General features: G+C 31.1%; 1 protein-coding gene across 1 annotated transcript in view; it reads left to right on the top strand.

Moving 5' to 3' along the window:
- Window positions 1-15128, top strand: part of BCAS3 (BCAS3 microtubule associated cell migration factor) — a 512946-nt gene that overhangs the window by 89444 nt on the left and 408374 nt on the right.

Below are 15128 nucleotides of genomic sequence, written 5' to 3'. Positions count from 1 at the left end.
TAAATTGCTTAATCTTGGAAGTTGAAATGGGAATTTCCAGTTTCCATTTTTAGCTCTCCCCTTGACTGGGACTAGAATCTTAGAGACGTTTCCCTTTAAATTTTTGAAACTTTACATCATTCCATCTACATCGAAATTTCTGGCTTGTACATATTTTTGAAATAAAGAGAATAAATTTTCTGAAAACCACCTGCTTTTCATTCTTTGCTTTTAAAATCAGTGTTTCTTTACTGTATGAGGGTAACTACTTTGACCTTGCATTTTATATATTCCAAGACAATCCAAATTTCAATTAGTCTGCCCTTGTTTCATGTGAATGTCTGTGCTAACTTCTTTCTCCAGCTCCAGCCCTTTACTAATCTTAAATACTTTTTAGATAAGTCTTGAAAAACACTAATTGTACTGTTTTGGAATGCAAACAAATTCATGGTTTCACTTGGGTAGAAATTTATTTTGGCAATCTTTTATTCAGGTATTATATGGAAATAGCTTTAATTTGTAAAGGCAGTATATGTTATTAGTTTTTTTTTTGATTCTGGGCAATAAAGAGAACTTTTATTCCTCATATTGAAATCTAAAATTTCTTATAAGATTGTGTCAGAAATTCACATCTTGCTGTGGTTAAGCTGTGGTTACAAATTACTCCAACATAATCTTAGCATTTTGCATTTTGAGTAGTGATATTTTTGCATTGCATCTATGACCATTTATTTAGTAGTTTTATTTGTGAATTATGACTGAGGGTTATTTCTTTGAATTACCAAGTTTCAAAATTATGTTACAAATAATTTAATTTTGTTCAGTACATGTGTTTACAAAAGGTTTTTGATCAGTAAAATGCAATTATATATAAATTTCACTCCTAGGGTATTGTTTGAAAATTGTAATTATCCACATTGGATGTAATATATGCATTTTACAACTTTTGCAGTGTCATTTGATTTTCCTTGATCCACCTCCCTGCACAAATCCCTTCGCCATTCCACCTACCTTTACAAGAGCTGTCAAATAAGAAAAATATTTTTTTCTCACTGCTATGAAAAGTAATCTTTTATGGTAATAATAGTGTTAAAACTGGAAAACTACTTACGTTTTAACTGTATATTTTTAGGCATTTGGTACTGTTTCAATTTAATTTATACTTCATTATAAAATAATTTTGCATTTTAAGTCTCATCTGCTTTTTTTTCTATACCTGATACCACATGAAAAAGAATGACAGTGATGTGGCTTTATCACATATTATGTAATTAAAAACATTTAGGTAAAGCGAATATAAATATTCTTCCCAACTTTCCAATGAACATACTCTATAGTATACAAATAATGGTTTTTTGTACTTTAATACGTCAAATTAGAGGAATTAATTCAGAACAATACATATTTAGTTCTCTAAAAAAATAGAAGCAAATGCTCAGATTATCTATTGTCATTTTAAGTATTGAGAAGGGAAGTAAAAGAATAGATCTTTACACATATCCTCTTCTAAAACCTCTCTTGGTACATTTTAGTATTCTTTGATTTTGAGAAGTAGATTTCAAATGTTGCGATGAACTGTAGGTTTTTTTGACATGTATAATAAGTTCGTTTGTATTGATTTCATACGTATACTCAAACTATGCACACTGGTAAAGTTTTAGAGTAATGCTGGAATAACAAAAATATGTGCTTTTACACAGTATAGGGTATTTGGCCTCTGTGCTTACTTGGCAGAAGTTAGTGTAATTAACATCTTTTTTGGTGAATTGAGCCAAATTTTAGTGTTCTCATTTTAAGTATCCCTTGTTTCTCAGTTAAACTGCGGTTATATGTATCTGTTGATATGCAAAATGATCCTGTATATACTTTGTTTATCATAACAGATGAGCAGTTATAAATTAGCTTGCTTTTTGTAGGGAAATAAATCCAAGCAAGATTTTTTTTTTTAGAGCATTATTACTTCTGCCATAAACAATACAAATTTTAAACTATATTCTTTTTCTATTCAGAGTTTCTTTACAAGAGCATAACTGAAAATTAACTGTATATATATATATATTTTTTTTTGGGGGGGGGCTCCATAATATATTTCTTAATCATTAAGCAAAATTTTAACTTTTAACTTGTCTTTTTTGCCTCTGTTCTTTTGTATCCTTCTATTAGTGGTTTTCCTTATTTTGTAACAAAACGTTTTTTATGCAAAGGAAAAAATATAGGAAGTTACTATAGAAGTTTCTAATAGACTCACTAAATTCCTTTATCTTCCAAAATTATAAAACTGAATAATTTATTAATATTTCTGCTATTATCAATAAAAACTCATTTTCTTTACATAGGATATTACAAAGTGAGTATTTAGTTTCCTGAATTATTAATTTAAAAGAATACAGTATAAAGTTATGCTATATTTATGGCTAATTATAATATTTGCTATGTAAATATAGGGGCAGATACGTTTTGTTTTTGATTTATTGGAAAACTAATGCAAATGAAGGCAAGGTTGCAGCTTTTAATCTTTGTTATCGTTATTCTCTTTCTGTGTCTAAAAATCACTTTCCTAATCAGTGAATGAATATCAGCAACTTAATATTAAATATTCAATATTTTAAATTATTACTGTTGATAGAAATATTTTTTAATGATATTTTATTGCTGAATATTAAAAAAATTGTGCAGTGAAAGGAATACTAAAGAAAGGCTTTTCTCTATAAAATTTTATTTGTGTCATAGGATCATCGTATGGGTTAAATGAAATAATGTCCCTAACAATGGCCGGTGTTTATTAGATTCACAATAATAAAAATTACACAGCTGCCACAGATATGGGACTTATTAGAAAAGTGAGATTCATAAAAGGTAGAATAGCAAACATTTTCATATCTTTATTTCAGAAATGGAATTTTGTCAGGTATCTTTTTAATTCATTTAGTCTTCAATTATTTTTTAAAGACCAATTTTCTTAGAGCAGTTTTATGTTCACAGCGAAATTTAGCAGAAGATAAAAGGATTTTCTACTATCCCCCACTATCAACATCCCTCTCCAGAATGGTACATTTGTTATACTTGATGAACCTGCATTGACATAACATTATCACCTGAAGTTTATAGTTTACATTAGGTTTTATTCTTGCTGTTGTATATTCTATGGATTTGGACAAATATATAAAAACATATCTATCATTATTGTATCACATGGAGAAGTTAATTGATAACAAGTAGTTAACATTGATTAATTCTTTTTTTCTTAATTCTTTTAAGAAATAGTACTATATTCAATATACAACAATAAATATGTTTATTCTTAATGGATTCTTTTAACAAATAGTATTTTGTTCAAAGTACAATAAACAAGATATAGTCTTTACCCTCTAAAGGTTACAGGTTTGAATGAAAGGACTTTATAAGTCTGTTAAATGTACAGATGCCATTAACTGTACCGTTTAGTCCATTTGTGTACATTCTTTCATTTTTAATGTTTTAACATCTCCAAATGATTAAAGGAACATGGAAATAGTCTTAGAGGATTACTGGACAGTTCTTTTTCTTTATTAGAATAAACTAATATGTTTTAAATTCTATTGTCATTGTCCTTGGAAATGTTGGAATTATTGATGTGGGTCATCAATATTATTTACAAATATCTCATGTGTATATTATTATGAATTGTCATATATTATTTTTAGAGTTATATCCTGGTAAAAGCTTTGAAATAAATGTTTTCAATGTGTTAGAGTTTTAGTTTTGATAACCTCGATACAGTTATGTACTATTTCACGTTAGATTAGGTTACATAGACAAGTAATTAGAATAAGTTTCACTTGTGCCTCATTAGTCTAATTAAAACTAGTTGAGGTTTTAAAATGTTTGAATTCTTATTGATTTTTGTTGTTTTATTTATTTAGGATAGAGGGCAGATCCCTGGATTTTTAATTTAGGAGAGATTATTTGACAGGCCGACCAATTTGCACTTTCCGTTATTAGGAAATGAGACTTGATAATTTTTTGAAGACTTGGGAGATTTTGTTTTGTTTTCAAATGACTGTACCTTAACCTTGTATTCCTTTTATCTAGTGGAAATTTTACCTTTCTTAGCAGATGTCAGAAAAATTGAGCAATTTAGATTTAGATGGCGAAACTAATTAGAAAATATATGTATTTAATAAATGGATGTAACAAAAGATGGCAAACTAGCAGTTCCCAACATTCATAAATTTGTTTAAGCCCTTTTCTATTCAGCAGATTTCTATACCTCCTACTTCACTAGACTTTAATCCAATCTCTTTGGAATTGCCATAGATTCTTTCTCCCCTGCCTCTAAACTGACCTATGCCTACATTAGAAAGGAATACTTACTTTTGTGTAATGGACATGATCACCTAACATTTATTTCTGCAGGGGAGATGACTGGCAAACATATGTTCTTTCTTATGTTCAGTCTTTAAAAAAAAGACTTCAAATACATGTTTCAAAATATATTAATTTTCAAAATACATGAAGCAGTAATACAGCTGAAAGGGAAATAGAGAAATCAACAATTAAAGTTAGAGGTTGACATTTCTCTTTTAGTAACCGATGGAACAAGTAGACAGGTTATCTATCAGTCAGGATATAGAAGACATGACTACAATATCAATTTGACTCAACTCATAATTATAGAATACTTTATCCACATACTTTTAAGTTCACATAGAATATTCACCAAGACTGATCATGTGCTGGATGATAAGGCAAGTCTCAATAGATTATGTTTTATAACCACAATGCAGTTAAATTAGAAATCAACAAACATATCTCTGGAAATTTTGTACAGTGTTTGGAAATTAAATGTTGAGTTAAACAGAAATCATGAGAAAATAGAACAGAATTTGAACTGAATTATTAAAAAGCCTAACAACCAAAAATTTGAGATATAATGGAAGTAAGGACAAGAGGGATAGTTATAGCACTAAATGCTCACATTTGTAAAGAAGAAAGATCTAAACTTTTCACCTTAAGAATTTAAGAAAACAAGGAGAAAGTTAACCTTAAATAAGTAAAAGAAGAAAGTAATAAATTAAATCAATGAAATAAAACAAAATCAATTTAGCTAAAAGCTAGTTCTTTGAAAACACAATAAAAATGATAACCTTTTAGTGAAGCCGATCAAGAAAAACAGAAGACAGAAATTGCCCATACCAAGAATGAACGAAGGGGCATTACTACAGATCTTATGAACAGCTTTTATCTTTGAAATTTATATGAAACAAACAAGTAGAAAAACTAAGTCAGTGAAAAGTTATTGGTAAGTGAAGAACAATTTGTAAAATACTGTTGCCATGTAACAGTTGACAATTGTAAACAAATATTTCACAATTTTTTTTTATAATTTAATAAACCAATTTTCTCTATGAAAGAAGAGCACAAAACAAAGTACAAGAACTCAGGGAAGGCAGGGTGACATAATAGGAGAGATGTGACCTATGGGAAGAAATAGATGGGAAAACTCCCACAAATACGTTGCAGAAGAAGAAATTGGAAAGTATAGAAGGGAGAATAGATAGAAAACTGAAAAAAAAAAATGAAAGCTTGAGCAAAATGGGAAGAAAATTAGAACATTTGCATAGTTTTCAAATAAGAAAGGGAAGGAATTATTCAGTAGTGTAAATGTCAAAAACCAGAATGGTTAATCTCAAGATACATAATTGTAGAGTTCCTGAAGTTCCTGAAGGAACTCAGGCTTACTTCACATTCCCCCACAACTGAAGCAAATACTATAAGGCCTGAGAGAAAGACAATATAAAGAAGCTCAGTTACCCTAGAAATAAAAATCTATAGATCAGGGGTCAGTGAAGTTTTGTTTGCCATATATGAAATGTTTTAAATTTAGCGGACATATAGTTTCGGTGGCAACTACTCAACACAGTCATAGAAAATAAAGAAATAAATGGGTGAGGCTGTGTTCCAATGAAACTAGCAATTGGAGGGTGGATTTGGGACATAGTTTGCTGATCTCTACAATACAATAAAATTGTTGAAAAATTTTTCTAATAAAACTTTAAGTGCTGTATTTATGAATGGTTTTTAGTGGATAAAGATTGTGTAGACATAGTGGAAAATAGCATTATAAATTTGTAAATTATGTATATGTTTATATTATTTACATAGGGATATATGAAGTAAACTGCAGATTTTTCTTGTTCCCCATAATGTCTTCCATAATTTGCATTTTCTCATTGCCTTTGTTTTTTATTGTGGTATATTAAACATTTTAACTTCATATTCTATTCTTTTATTAAATACGGCTAGTTATTTTGAAATCTCCTTAAAGGTAGAGTATTTCTAACTCATCTTTGTATTCCATTGCAAATAATAAAAACTCGTTTTAAAAAATCTAATGTAGTATGTCTTTGGCTGCCTTCCATGTAGTATGTGAGATGAGGATACCTATCAAAGAACATCTGATTTCAACCCCAGTTTTAACGTTATCTTCTGTGTTTATCTGGAGATGTTACTCCTTCATGCCTGGTTACTTCCCCTTGTAGAAGCTTCACTACCACCACTCTCTCAACTTGTGCGAGTGTTGGAGGGTTTAATTATCCAGTGTTTATTCAGAACTTTGCAGAAGAAAAATGTTATTATTAACTAGGTTGATCACAAATTTAGCTTTTAATATGGTTAAGTTTCCATTTTCTTTGCTTTTTCTTTTTAATTACTTAATAAAAAATGCAACGAACTGGCTTTTGTTCTTTAGGAGCTGAATAAGAATACCAATAATGTAATTCTATCAAAAATTTTCCTCTTATATTTAAAGGATTAGATTCAGTAACACATGTTGAAGGTTGTGCAGCTTTTTCCCATTTAAAAATAAGTGTTTCCATGCTTCTTGCAATTTGTGGTAGATTTAAAATGTCTTTGCTATTTTGTGTTTCACTTATACATGCACATTCTTGGAAAATGTCACTTTCTCAAATACTTTGTTCCGCTTTTCCTAATTTTGGTTCAATCTGTTAAATATCATGAATAAAAATAATAAAAGTCTTTGTAAAGGAAAATGGTATTAATGTTTAGAATTTTCAAATCATAAAAGCCATATTTCACATTGCTTTAACGTGATGCTCATTGTATTGCATTAGAAAAAAATTATTTTGAAAACATTGTCCGGGGTAAGAAATGGCTATGAGTCTAATAAAATACATGAGTGTAAAGAAAAAAAAAAGTTAAAAAAAATTCACCATAGACTCTGAGATTAAAAATTTGAGTATTTTCGATAATTTATAAATTTGAGTTTAGGAGTTTAATTTAATATTGTATTCTTTGTAACACTTCCCCCTGCCCCATAAAGCATATAGATAGTGTTGCATATATCTCATATCCCATTTTTAGGTGGTGTTTAAATTTCAAAGATAAAGTGTAAGGTTCACCATCATTCCCTAAGGCATTATTAAAAAAATGCCGACATACTCAACAACATACTAAGTCTTCACAAAAGGCCCAAGATACCTAGATTATTTCTTATTCTCTAGATGCTAATAACCTTGTATTTTTTACATAGAAAAGAGATTATTCTTCCATGGAAAGGTGCACTTCACTGTACATACCTAAAGATCTCACTTAATTCTTATTCTAAATCATGCTCCTTTTAGTGGTTCGTTCGACTAGACCTCACTGTACTGTTGACTTTTTCCTTAAGTAGTAATTGTTGGATCTGAAACAGACGGTCAGAATATTTTTCCCATGTTAACAACTTGTACAGTATTATTTGTATATAAAACGAAGTAATGGATTGAGAGTTCTGATGATCATTCATCCAAATGATGTGGTTATATAATTTGGTCAAACCTTTTGGCTGTGTAACCTCATTTCATTAGGAACAAATTACCGACGTAACTTATAAAAATTAAAATAACATTTTTAATTTAAAGTGCTTAGTGCTCAGTAGTTTTTTACTTTTATTATTTTGTAAACTGTCTCTGTTGTCTTAATAAAAGAAAGTTAGAATACCAACAATGTTAAGATGTTACAGAAGAACCTGAGAAATAGAAGCCCATTCAGATTTGTTTTAGAATAGTTTATATTGGTAAAAAACTTTTAAATTATTTAAAAGTGTATTAGTTTAACATAATTGTTCATTTACTACTTTATAGAAAGAAATGAATAGTAAACAGGAAATTATAACTTTAGTTACAATGCTGAAATTTAATTTTTAAATATAGTTAATGAAAGGCAATCTGATGTTATTTTGGCAAAATGACAGACTTATATTTCCATTAAAAAATTCTTCTGGTCTTTGGAATTGCACTGAATCTAAAGAACATTGTGTGCAAATGAGGGAATGGGTGTGTATTGATTATCTATTTCTGTGTAATAAATTAGGACAGACTTAATGTCTTAAGACAACAGACATTTATTATCTCCTAAGTTTCTGTGAGTCAGCAGCCAGGTACAGTTTAACTGAGTCCTTTACCTTAGGGTCTTACAAGACTGCTGTCAGGGTGTCAGCCTAATTGGGTTTTTATCTGCAGGCTTGACTGGGGGAGTATCTATTCCTAAACTTACTCAGGTTCATTTCGTTGTGGCTCTAGGTTTGAGGGCCTTTGTGTGACGCTGGCTATGTGTTGGAGGCTATTGACAGTTCTTTGGATGGGGGCTTCCTCCACCTTGCTGCTTACTTCATCAGGACAAGGAGTCTCTAGTGATGATCTTTAGTGAGGATGGGGACTAGTGAATTGAAGGGGGCACGAGGAGCATTTCTGAGGTAGCGGAAATATATTTTTCTACGTGGGTAGACTTACGTATCTATTTATCTACTTTATGAAAATTTACCATGATGTTCACCTTAGATGTGTACATTCTTCTTTATGTGTGTTTACTTGAGTATTTCTTTATTTAAAAATAATTATAAAATGTAAAACAACCGTGAATAACTTAGATTTTTCAACATATGCTTTTCTACTTTGGAAATAATTCGCTGTCCAATATGAGTCATTATCAGAAGTGAGTGGTAGATATATTCTACCTCTGTTTAACCACAGATCTTTGGATAATAACCTTTTAAAATAGGAGATCTTTTGATTGCAAAGGAATTTCAGTTTTTTGGTAGTGGAAACCATACTGCATTTGGCAAATTCATTAGGAAACTTGTAATCATCGATAAAGTAAGGCTACTGCTTCATAACATATCATGTATAGTGGTATGGGCTCCTATTACTCTGGTGTTAACTTCTGGCGCTGAAATACTGCCTGCTTATTTGACAGTAGAAAATAGAAAATATGTTAAAATGATTTTCCTCAAATTTCTCTTTGGTACACTGACCATAGGTAGTTCCATGCCCTTTGACTTTATTTCCCAGTGTTTCACCTACTCTGTGGAATTTGATCCTCTCTGACTCCTCCACTTTTGTGTTCTCTTTCTCTTTTTCTTAATTTACCGTCATACTACTGTTATATATCTGTAACCATCATGGCACATTGTGCACTGTTTACAGGTTTATTCTGTCACCAAAAGAAACCAATATTCCCAGGTCTTATCTAATTCTTCCTCTCTAATCTTCACATACTTCTGCAGGCAGGGCTGCATACCCTTTCATACGACCCACTTATCCTTTTTCTTTACTAGTTTTCTTTATTCATATTATTCATCAATACCTATCATTTGGTTTATTTCACTTATTTATCTGTTTATATCTGTCTTCATTTACTAGAGTATGCTCAATGAGAAAAAGAATTTGGCCTGTTTTGTTCAGAGCGTGCAGCACAGAGAAAACAATGCAAATTTATCAAATGAATAAGTTAATGAAAAATAAAAGGCAGTAATTCTCTTCTATTATTCTGAGAATAAAACTTAATTTTGACTTTTGTTTTTTGTTTATTGTTTACTTTCATATTGCTCTACAATTTTATTGCTCAACTATTTTAGATATGTGATATATGTGGTATTAGGATATACCACCGTCACCTGTAATCCTCTAGCCTAGGAATATAGTTAGTTTTTCTTTTGATTTTGTTATTTTTTTTGAAGCACTATGGTGTGTCTCCATATGACTACAGTTTTATACTTTATGCCAGTCTGTAAATTGCATGTCTTTGCATCTGATACCTCCTCTGGTCTAACTAAGAGGAGGGCCTGGGTAGTAAAGAGCGTAGCCTTTTAAGACTGCTAACTTTTCATGGGATGGTGAATGGGACATTCTCATTAAGCTGATTATGGCTGGCAGATCCTTTCATTGAGCTGATGGGTAAAAGTATCGTGAAATTTCAAAGGAAGAAGCAAGTACTTCAGTCTGGGAGGATATATCACTGTAGTCAGTCTGAAAAATTGTTGAGATGTAGGTGTCGAGATGGGGATAGAATAGAGCTAGGTCATAGAGGACCATGAGTAAAAGTCACTAATGGTATATGGACTAGAGTAGAAGTTGTATGAAGAGAATGGAAATTAAATATTAAAAAAAATTGAGTCCATATCACACACAGCTTTATTTGCTTAGATAAAAGGTTAAACTTTATTTTATGGCAATGGGATATCATAGATAATTTCCGAAACTGGAATAAATGGTCAGAGACATCATTTAGGAAGATTAGTATAAGAGGGTTGATTTTTTTTTAAGTTTGTAACTTTTGACTGTGATATAATGGAGCAGATTAAAATCCCTATGCTAATTCTTAATCGTGAGACAGCTCGTTATACCCTATTTCTGAACATCTTGTTTTTTCTTCAGCTGCTCTGATTACCCCTTTATTCAAAAACATTTATCGATGATATACCATATTCTAGGCATTTGCCTAAGGTATGAAAAATGAATATGTCTCCAGCACTTAAACAAGATTGCAGTCTGTTTGAGACTTGAAAATAAATAATTTTAATAAAGCATTAAAAATATAATATTTAAAAAATGTCATTGTTCCCAAGGTTCCATTTTCTGTTCTGTTTTTTTGGTTGTATGTTTCTCGCTTCTCCCTTTCTGCTCATTTATCAGCTTTTTTATCAGTATGGTTGAGCATATAGACATAGATGCTCCCACTGACTGTCTCGTTTAATAGTACAACCATGTTCCTCAGACTGAATAACATGTATCCATCATTATTGTAGCATGCAGAGTATTTTCACTGTCCTAAAAATCCTCTGTGATCTGCCTCTTCATTCCTCACTCCTCCCCTACCCTTGGCATGTACTGACCTTTTTAATGTCTTTGTAGACATGCCTTTTCCAGAATGTCATATAGTTGGAACTTCATTCCCTTTTAAGGTCAAATAATTACATTGTATGTGTATACTACAATTTGTTTATACATTCATTAGTTGAGGGATGTTTCCACTTTGTGGTTATCATTAAATAATGCTGATATGAATGTTTATGTATATGTTTATGTTTGGACATATGTTTTCATTTCTCATGGGTATACACCTAGGAGTAGAATTACTGGGCCATATGGAAATTCTATGTTTAGCTTTTTGAGGAGCCACCAACCTGTCTTCCACAGTGGCTGCACCATTTACATTCCCAACAGCAATGGACCAAGGTTATACTTTCTCTACATCCTTACTGACACTTGCTCTTTTTCACTTGTTTTATTATGACCAGCATAATTGGTGTGAAGCGTGTCTCATTGTGGTTTTGATTTGTATTTCACTAATGACTAAGGATGTTGGGCATCTTTTCATATGCTTGTTTGCCATTTGTATGTATTCTTTGGAGAAATTTCCTTTGCTCATCTTTTAATTGAGTTGTCTTATTGTTGAATATAAGAGTTCTCAATATATTCTGGTTACTAGACACTTATCTGATATTTGTTTTGCAGATATTTTCTCATATTTTAGGATGTCTTTCCTCTTTTTTGACAATGACCTTTGATACACAAAATTTTTAAATTTTATTTTTATTTTTTATTTTTCAATTAGAATTGACATTCAATATTATTTTATATTAGTTTCAGGTATAAAATTTTTTTATATTGATGTAATCCAATTGATCTATTTTTGTTGTTATTGTTGCTTGCTCTTTTGGTGTCATATCTAAGGATATTGCCAAATCCAAGATCATGAAGATTTCTACATACACACACACACACACACACACACACACACACACACACACTATTTATTTATTTATTTATTTATTTATTCATTTAATATTTTATTTGTTTTTTCCCTCCTTCCCCTCTTCCCCCCTCTCTGGTAACCACTAATCCATTGTCTATGTCCATGAGTCTCTTTTGTCCTGTTCATTTGTTGCTTTTAAGTTTATATCCCACATATAAATGATATCATGTAATTTTCAACTTTTTCTATCTGGCTTATTTCACTTAATATGATTATTTCAAGGTCCATCCAAGTTGTTGCACATGGCAGTATTTCATCTCTTCTTATTGCTGAATAATATTCCATTGTATACTCCTATATTTTTTATAAGAGTTTTATAGTTTTATAGTTCTTATATTTAGGTCTTTAGATCTATTTTGAGTTAATATTTATGTAGGATATGAGATAGAAGTCCAGCTTCATTCTTTTGCATGTGGACTTAGTTTCCCCAGCACTGTTTCTTGGAATGTACTGTTCTTTTCCCATTTAATGGACTAGGTACCTTTTTGAAGAATTAAGTTATCATAGATGTATGGATTTTTTTCTGGACTCTGAATTCTAATCTATTGGTTTATTTGTGTAATGTTATGTCGGTATAACAGTGTTTTGATTAATGTAGCTTTGTTGTAAATTTTGAAATTGGGAAACGTGAGTCCTCCAACTTTGTTCTTTTTCAATATTGTTTGCCTATTTGGGGCTCCTTGCAATTCCATTTGCTTTTAGGCTGGCTTTTCACTACTGCGGAAAAGGCTATTGGAATTTTGATAGAGATTGTATTGTGATTAGAAATGGAATCAGTTCCTTCCTTCCTTCCTTCCTTCCTTCCTTCCTTCCTTCCATTTTATTCCCTCCCTTCCTCCTTCCCTCCCTCGTTTCCTTCCTTCCTTCTTCTTTTTTTTTTTTTAAGGGCCTGATTTCTTAATTTCTATTTTGGATTGATAATTGCTGGTTTATGCATGTTGATCTCATATCCTATAACTTGCCTGAATTTATCAGTTTTAATACTATTTTGTGGATTCTTTGGGATTTTCTATATAGGATCACGTTGTCTGTGACTAGTGATAGTTTTACTTCTTTTGCAACATAGAAGCTTTTCATTTCTTTTTCTTACCGAATTGCTTTGGCTAGATCTTTCAATACAATGTCGACTAGCAGTATTGAAAGTGAGCATCCTTTTCTTGTTCCTGATCTTAGGGAGAAAGTAGTCTTTTGCTATTGAGAATAATGTTAGCTATGGGTGTTTCATAAATGCTCTTTATCATATTTGGAAATTTCCTTCTATTACCGGTTTCCTGTGTGTTTTTATCATTAAAGAATGTTGACTTTTGGCAAATGTTTTTTCTGTATCAGTTGAGATGATCATTGTGTTTTTCTCCTTTATTCGGTTAATGTGGTGTTGATTGTTTAAGAATTTATTGTTTAATTCCACATATTTTTGACCTGGTGATTGTTTAAGAGGTTATTGTTTAATTCCACTTATTGGTGAATTTCCAATTTTCCTTCTGTTTTTGCTTTATAATTTCATTCCATTTTGGTTAGAGAGATTGTTTTCATTATTTTTAAATGTACTGAGACTTTTTTGTGGTTAACATATGGTACATCCTTATAATGTTTTGTGTGTACTTCAGAGGAAAGGGTATTCTGCTTTTGTTGGGTTGAATCTTCTGTAATTTGGTTACGTTTAGTTGATTTATAGTGTTGATCATAAGCTGTTTTAATTTTTCTTCATTCTTTTTTTATTCTGCTCTTCTGATTTGTAACTTCAGTTGTCTTATTTTTTGTGGCACTGTTTATATTAGAGTACAAAGTAAAAGCTTGTTTCACATCTGTATATTTTAGTATAACATGTGTCCTTCCTGTGATGGGATATGCATATAGCTGATGTTATGGAGAGCTTTCTCATCAGCCTGCCCATGATGAAAATTAAGATTGTCTTGCTGTGTTCAGAAATGGCCAAGGCTTTTAAAAAGAGAAAATAGAGAACAAAAGGATATGTCAGGCGTGTACACAACTGTGTTATTGGCAGATAACGTGACTCCTTTATGAATGTGTGACCTTCTCAAAACTCTTATTTTAAAGAATTACTTTTTCTATTATGCATTGACTAAGAGGTTCTTTCCACATATAAATAGAAGTTTTAGTTCTATCAGTCTTGTTCTGTCAACTCTAAACTGAGCCTTGATAGCATTTGTTTTGTCTACTTCTATTGAAGGCTTTCTGCAGGAAGAATCTCAGTTGTGACATTGTATGGATGCCAGTGAAATGATCAGAATTCAAGTTTCTAGTGTACCAGTAGTTATAATGAGCTGCTAATTGAAGGTGACAAGCTGTTTTTTCCTTCCCAGCTGGTCTGGCAAAATGTTAGATTTCATTCATTATTAACTCATTGCTTCTCAGCAGAGGACTAGTTTAATTAGTTGGGAACATTAAGAAAAGAATTTTTGCCTTGTGTCAGTTTTGGAGATTGAAGTTCAGGTTTTACTAGGACTCCTGCCCCCCCTCCAGTTTTGCCAATTGTATACAGTTGTGAAGTACCCAACATAATCAAGACACAGCAACATTTCTATCACCCCAAAAGATTTCTCATGCCATTTTGCATTCTGTAGTTTCCCCCCTTCTCTGGTATGCTTCCTATTATAGTTTTGCTTTTCTAGTTTTTCACTGACAGGGACTCATACAGTATGTAAACTTTTATGTCTGGCCTTTTTTTTCACTTCATAATGGTTTTGAAGTTTATTTCTGTTGTTGTTTTAAATTGCTGAGAAATATTCTGTTGCATCAATATATCACAATATATTTATCCATTCACTTAGTGATTGATATTTTACTTTTTTTGTTACTATGAATAACAAATTACAGATTTTTTGGGAACCACCATAATGTTTTCTGTAATGGCTGTACTAGTTTACATTCCTAGCAGTGTACAAGTGTTTTCTTTTCCTTTACATTATCACCATTTATTTTTTATTTTTTGATAATAAACATTCTAACAGGTGTGAGTTGATATCTCAGACTACGTTAATTATTGTAGCTTATTAACAAGTCCCAGACACATGAAGTTCTCCAATCACACGTTGCACATTTTCATAAAGATT

This window comes from Pteropus medius, unplaced genomic scaffold (genome assembly GCF_902729225.1).
Source record: "Pteropus medius unplaced genomic scaffold, Ma_sr-lr_union100, whole genome shotgun sequence".
In the NCBI taxonomy this organism is placed as follows: Eukaryota; Metazoa; Chordata; class Mammalia; order Chiroptera; family Pteropodidae; genus Pteropus; species Pteropus medius.
This window is presented reverse-complemented; position numbering and strand designations above follow the sequence as displayed.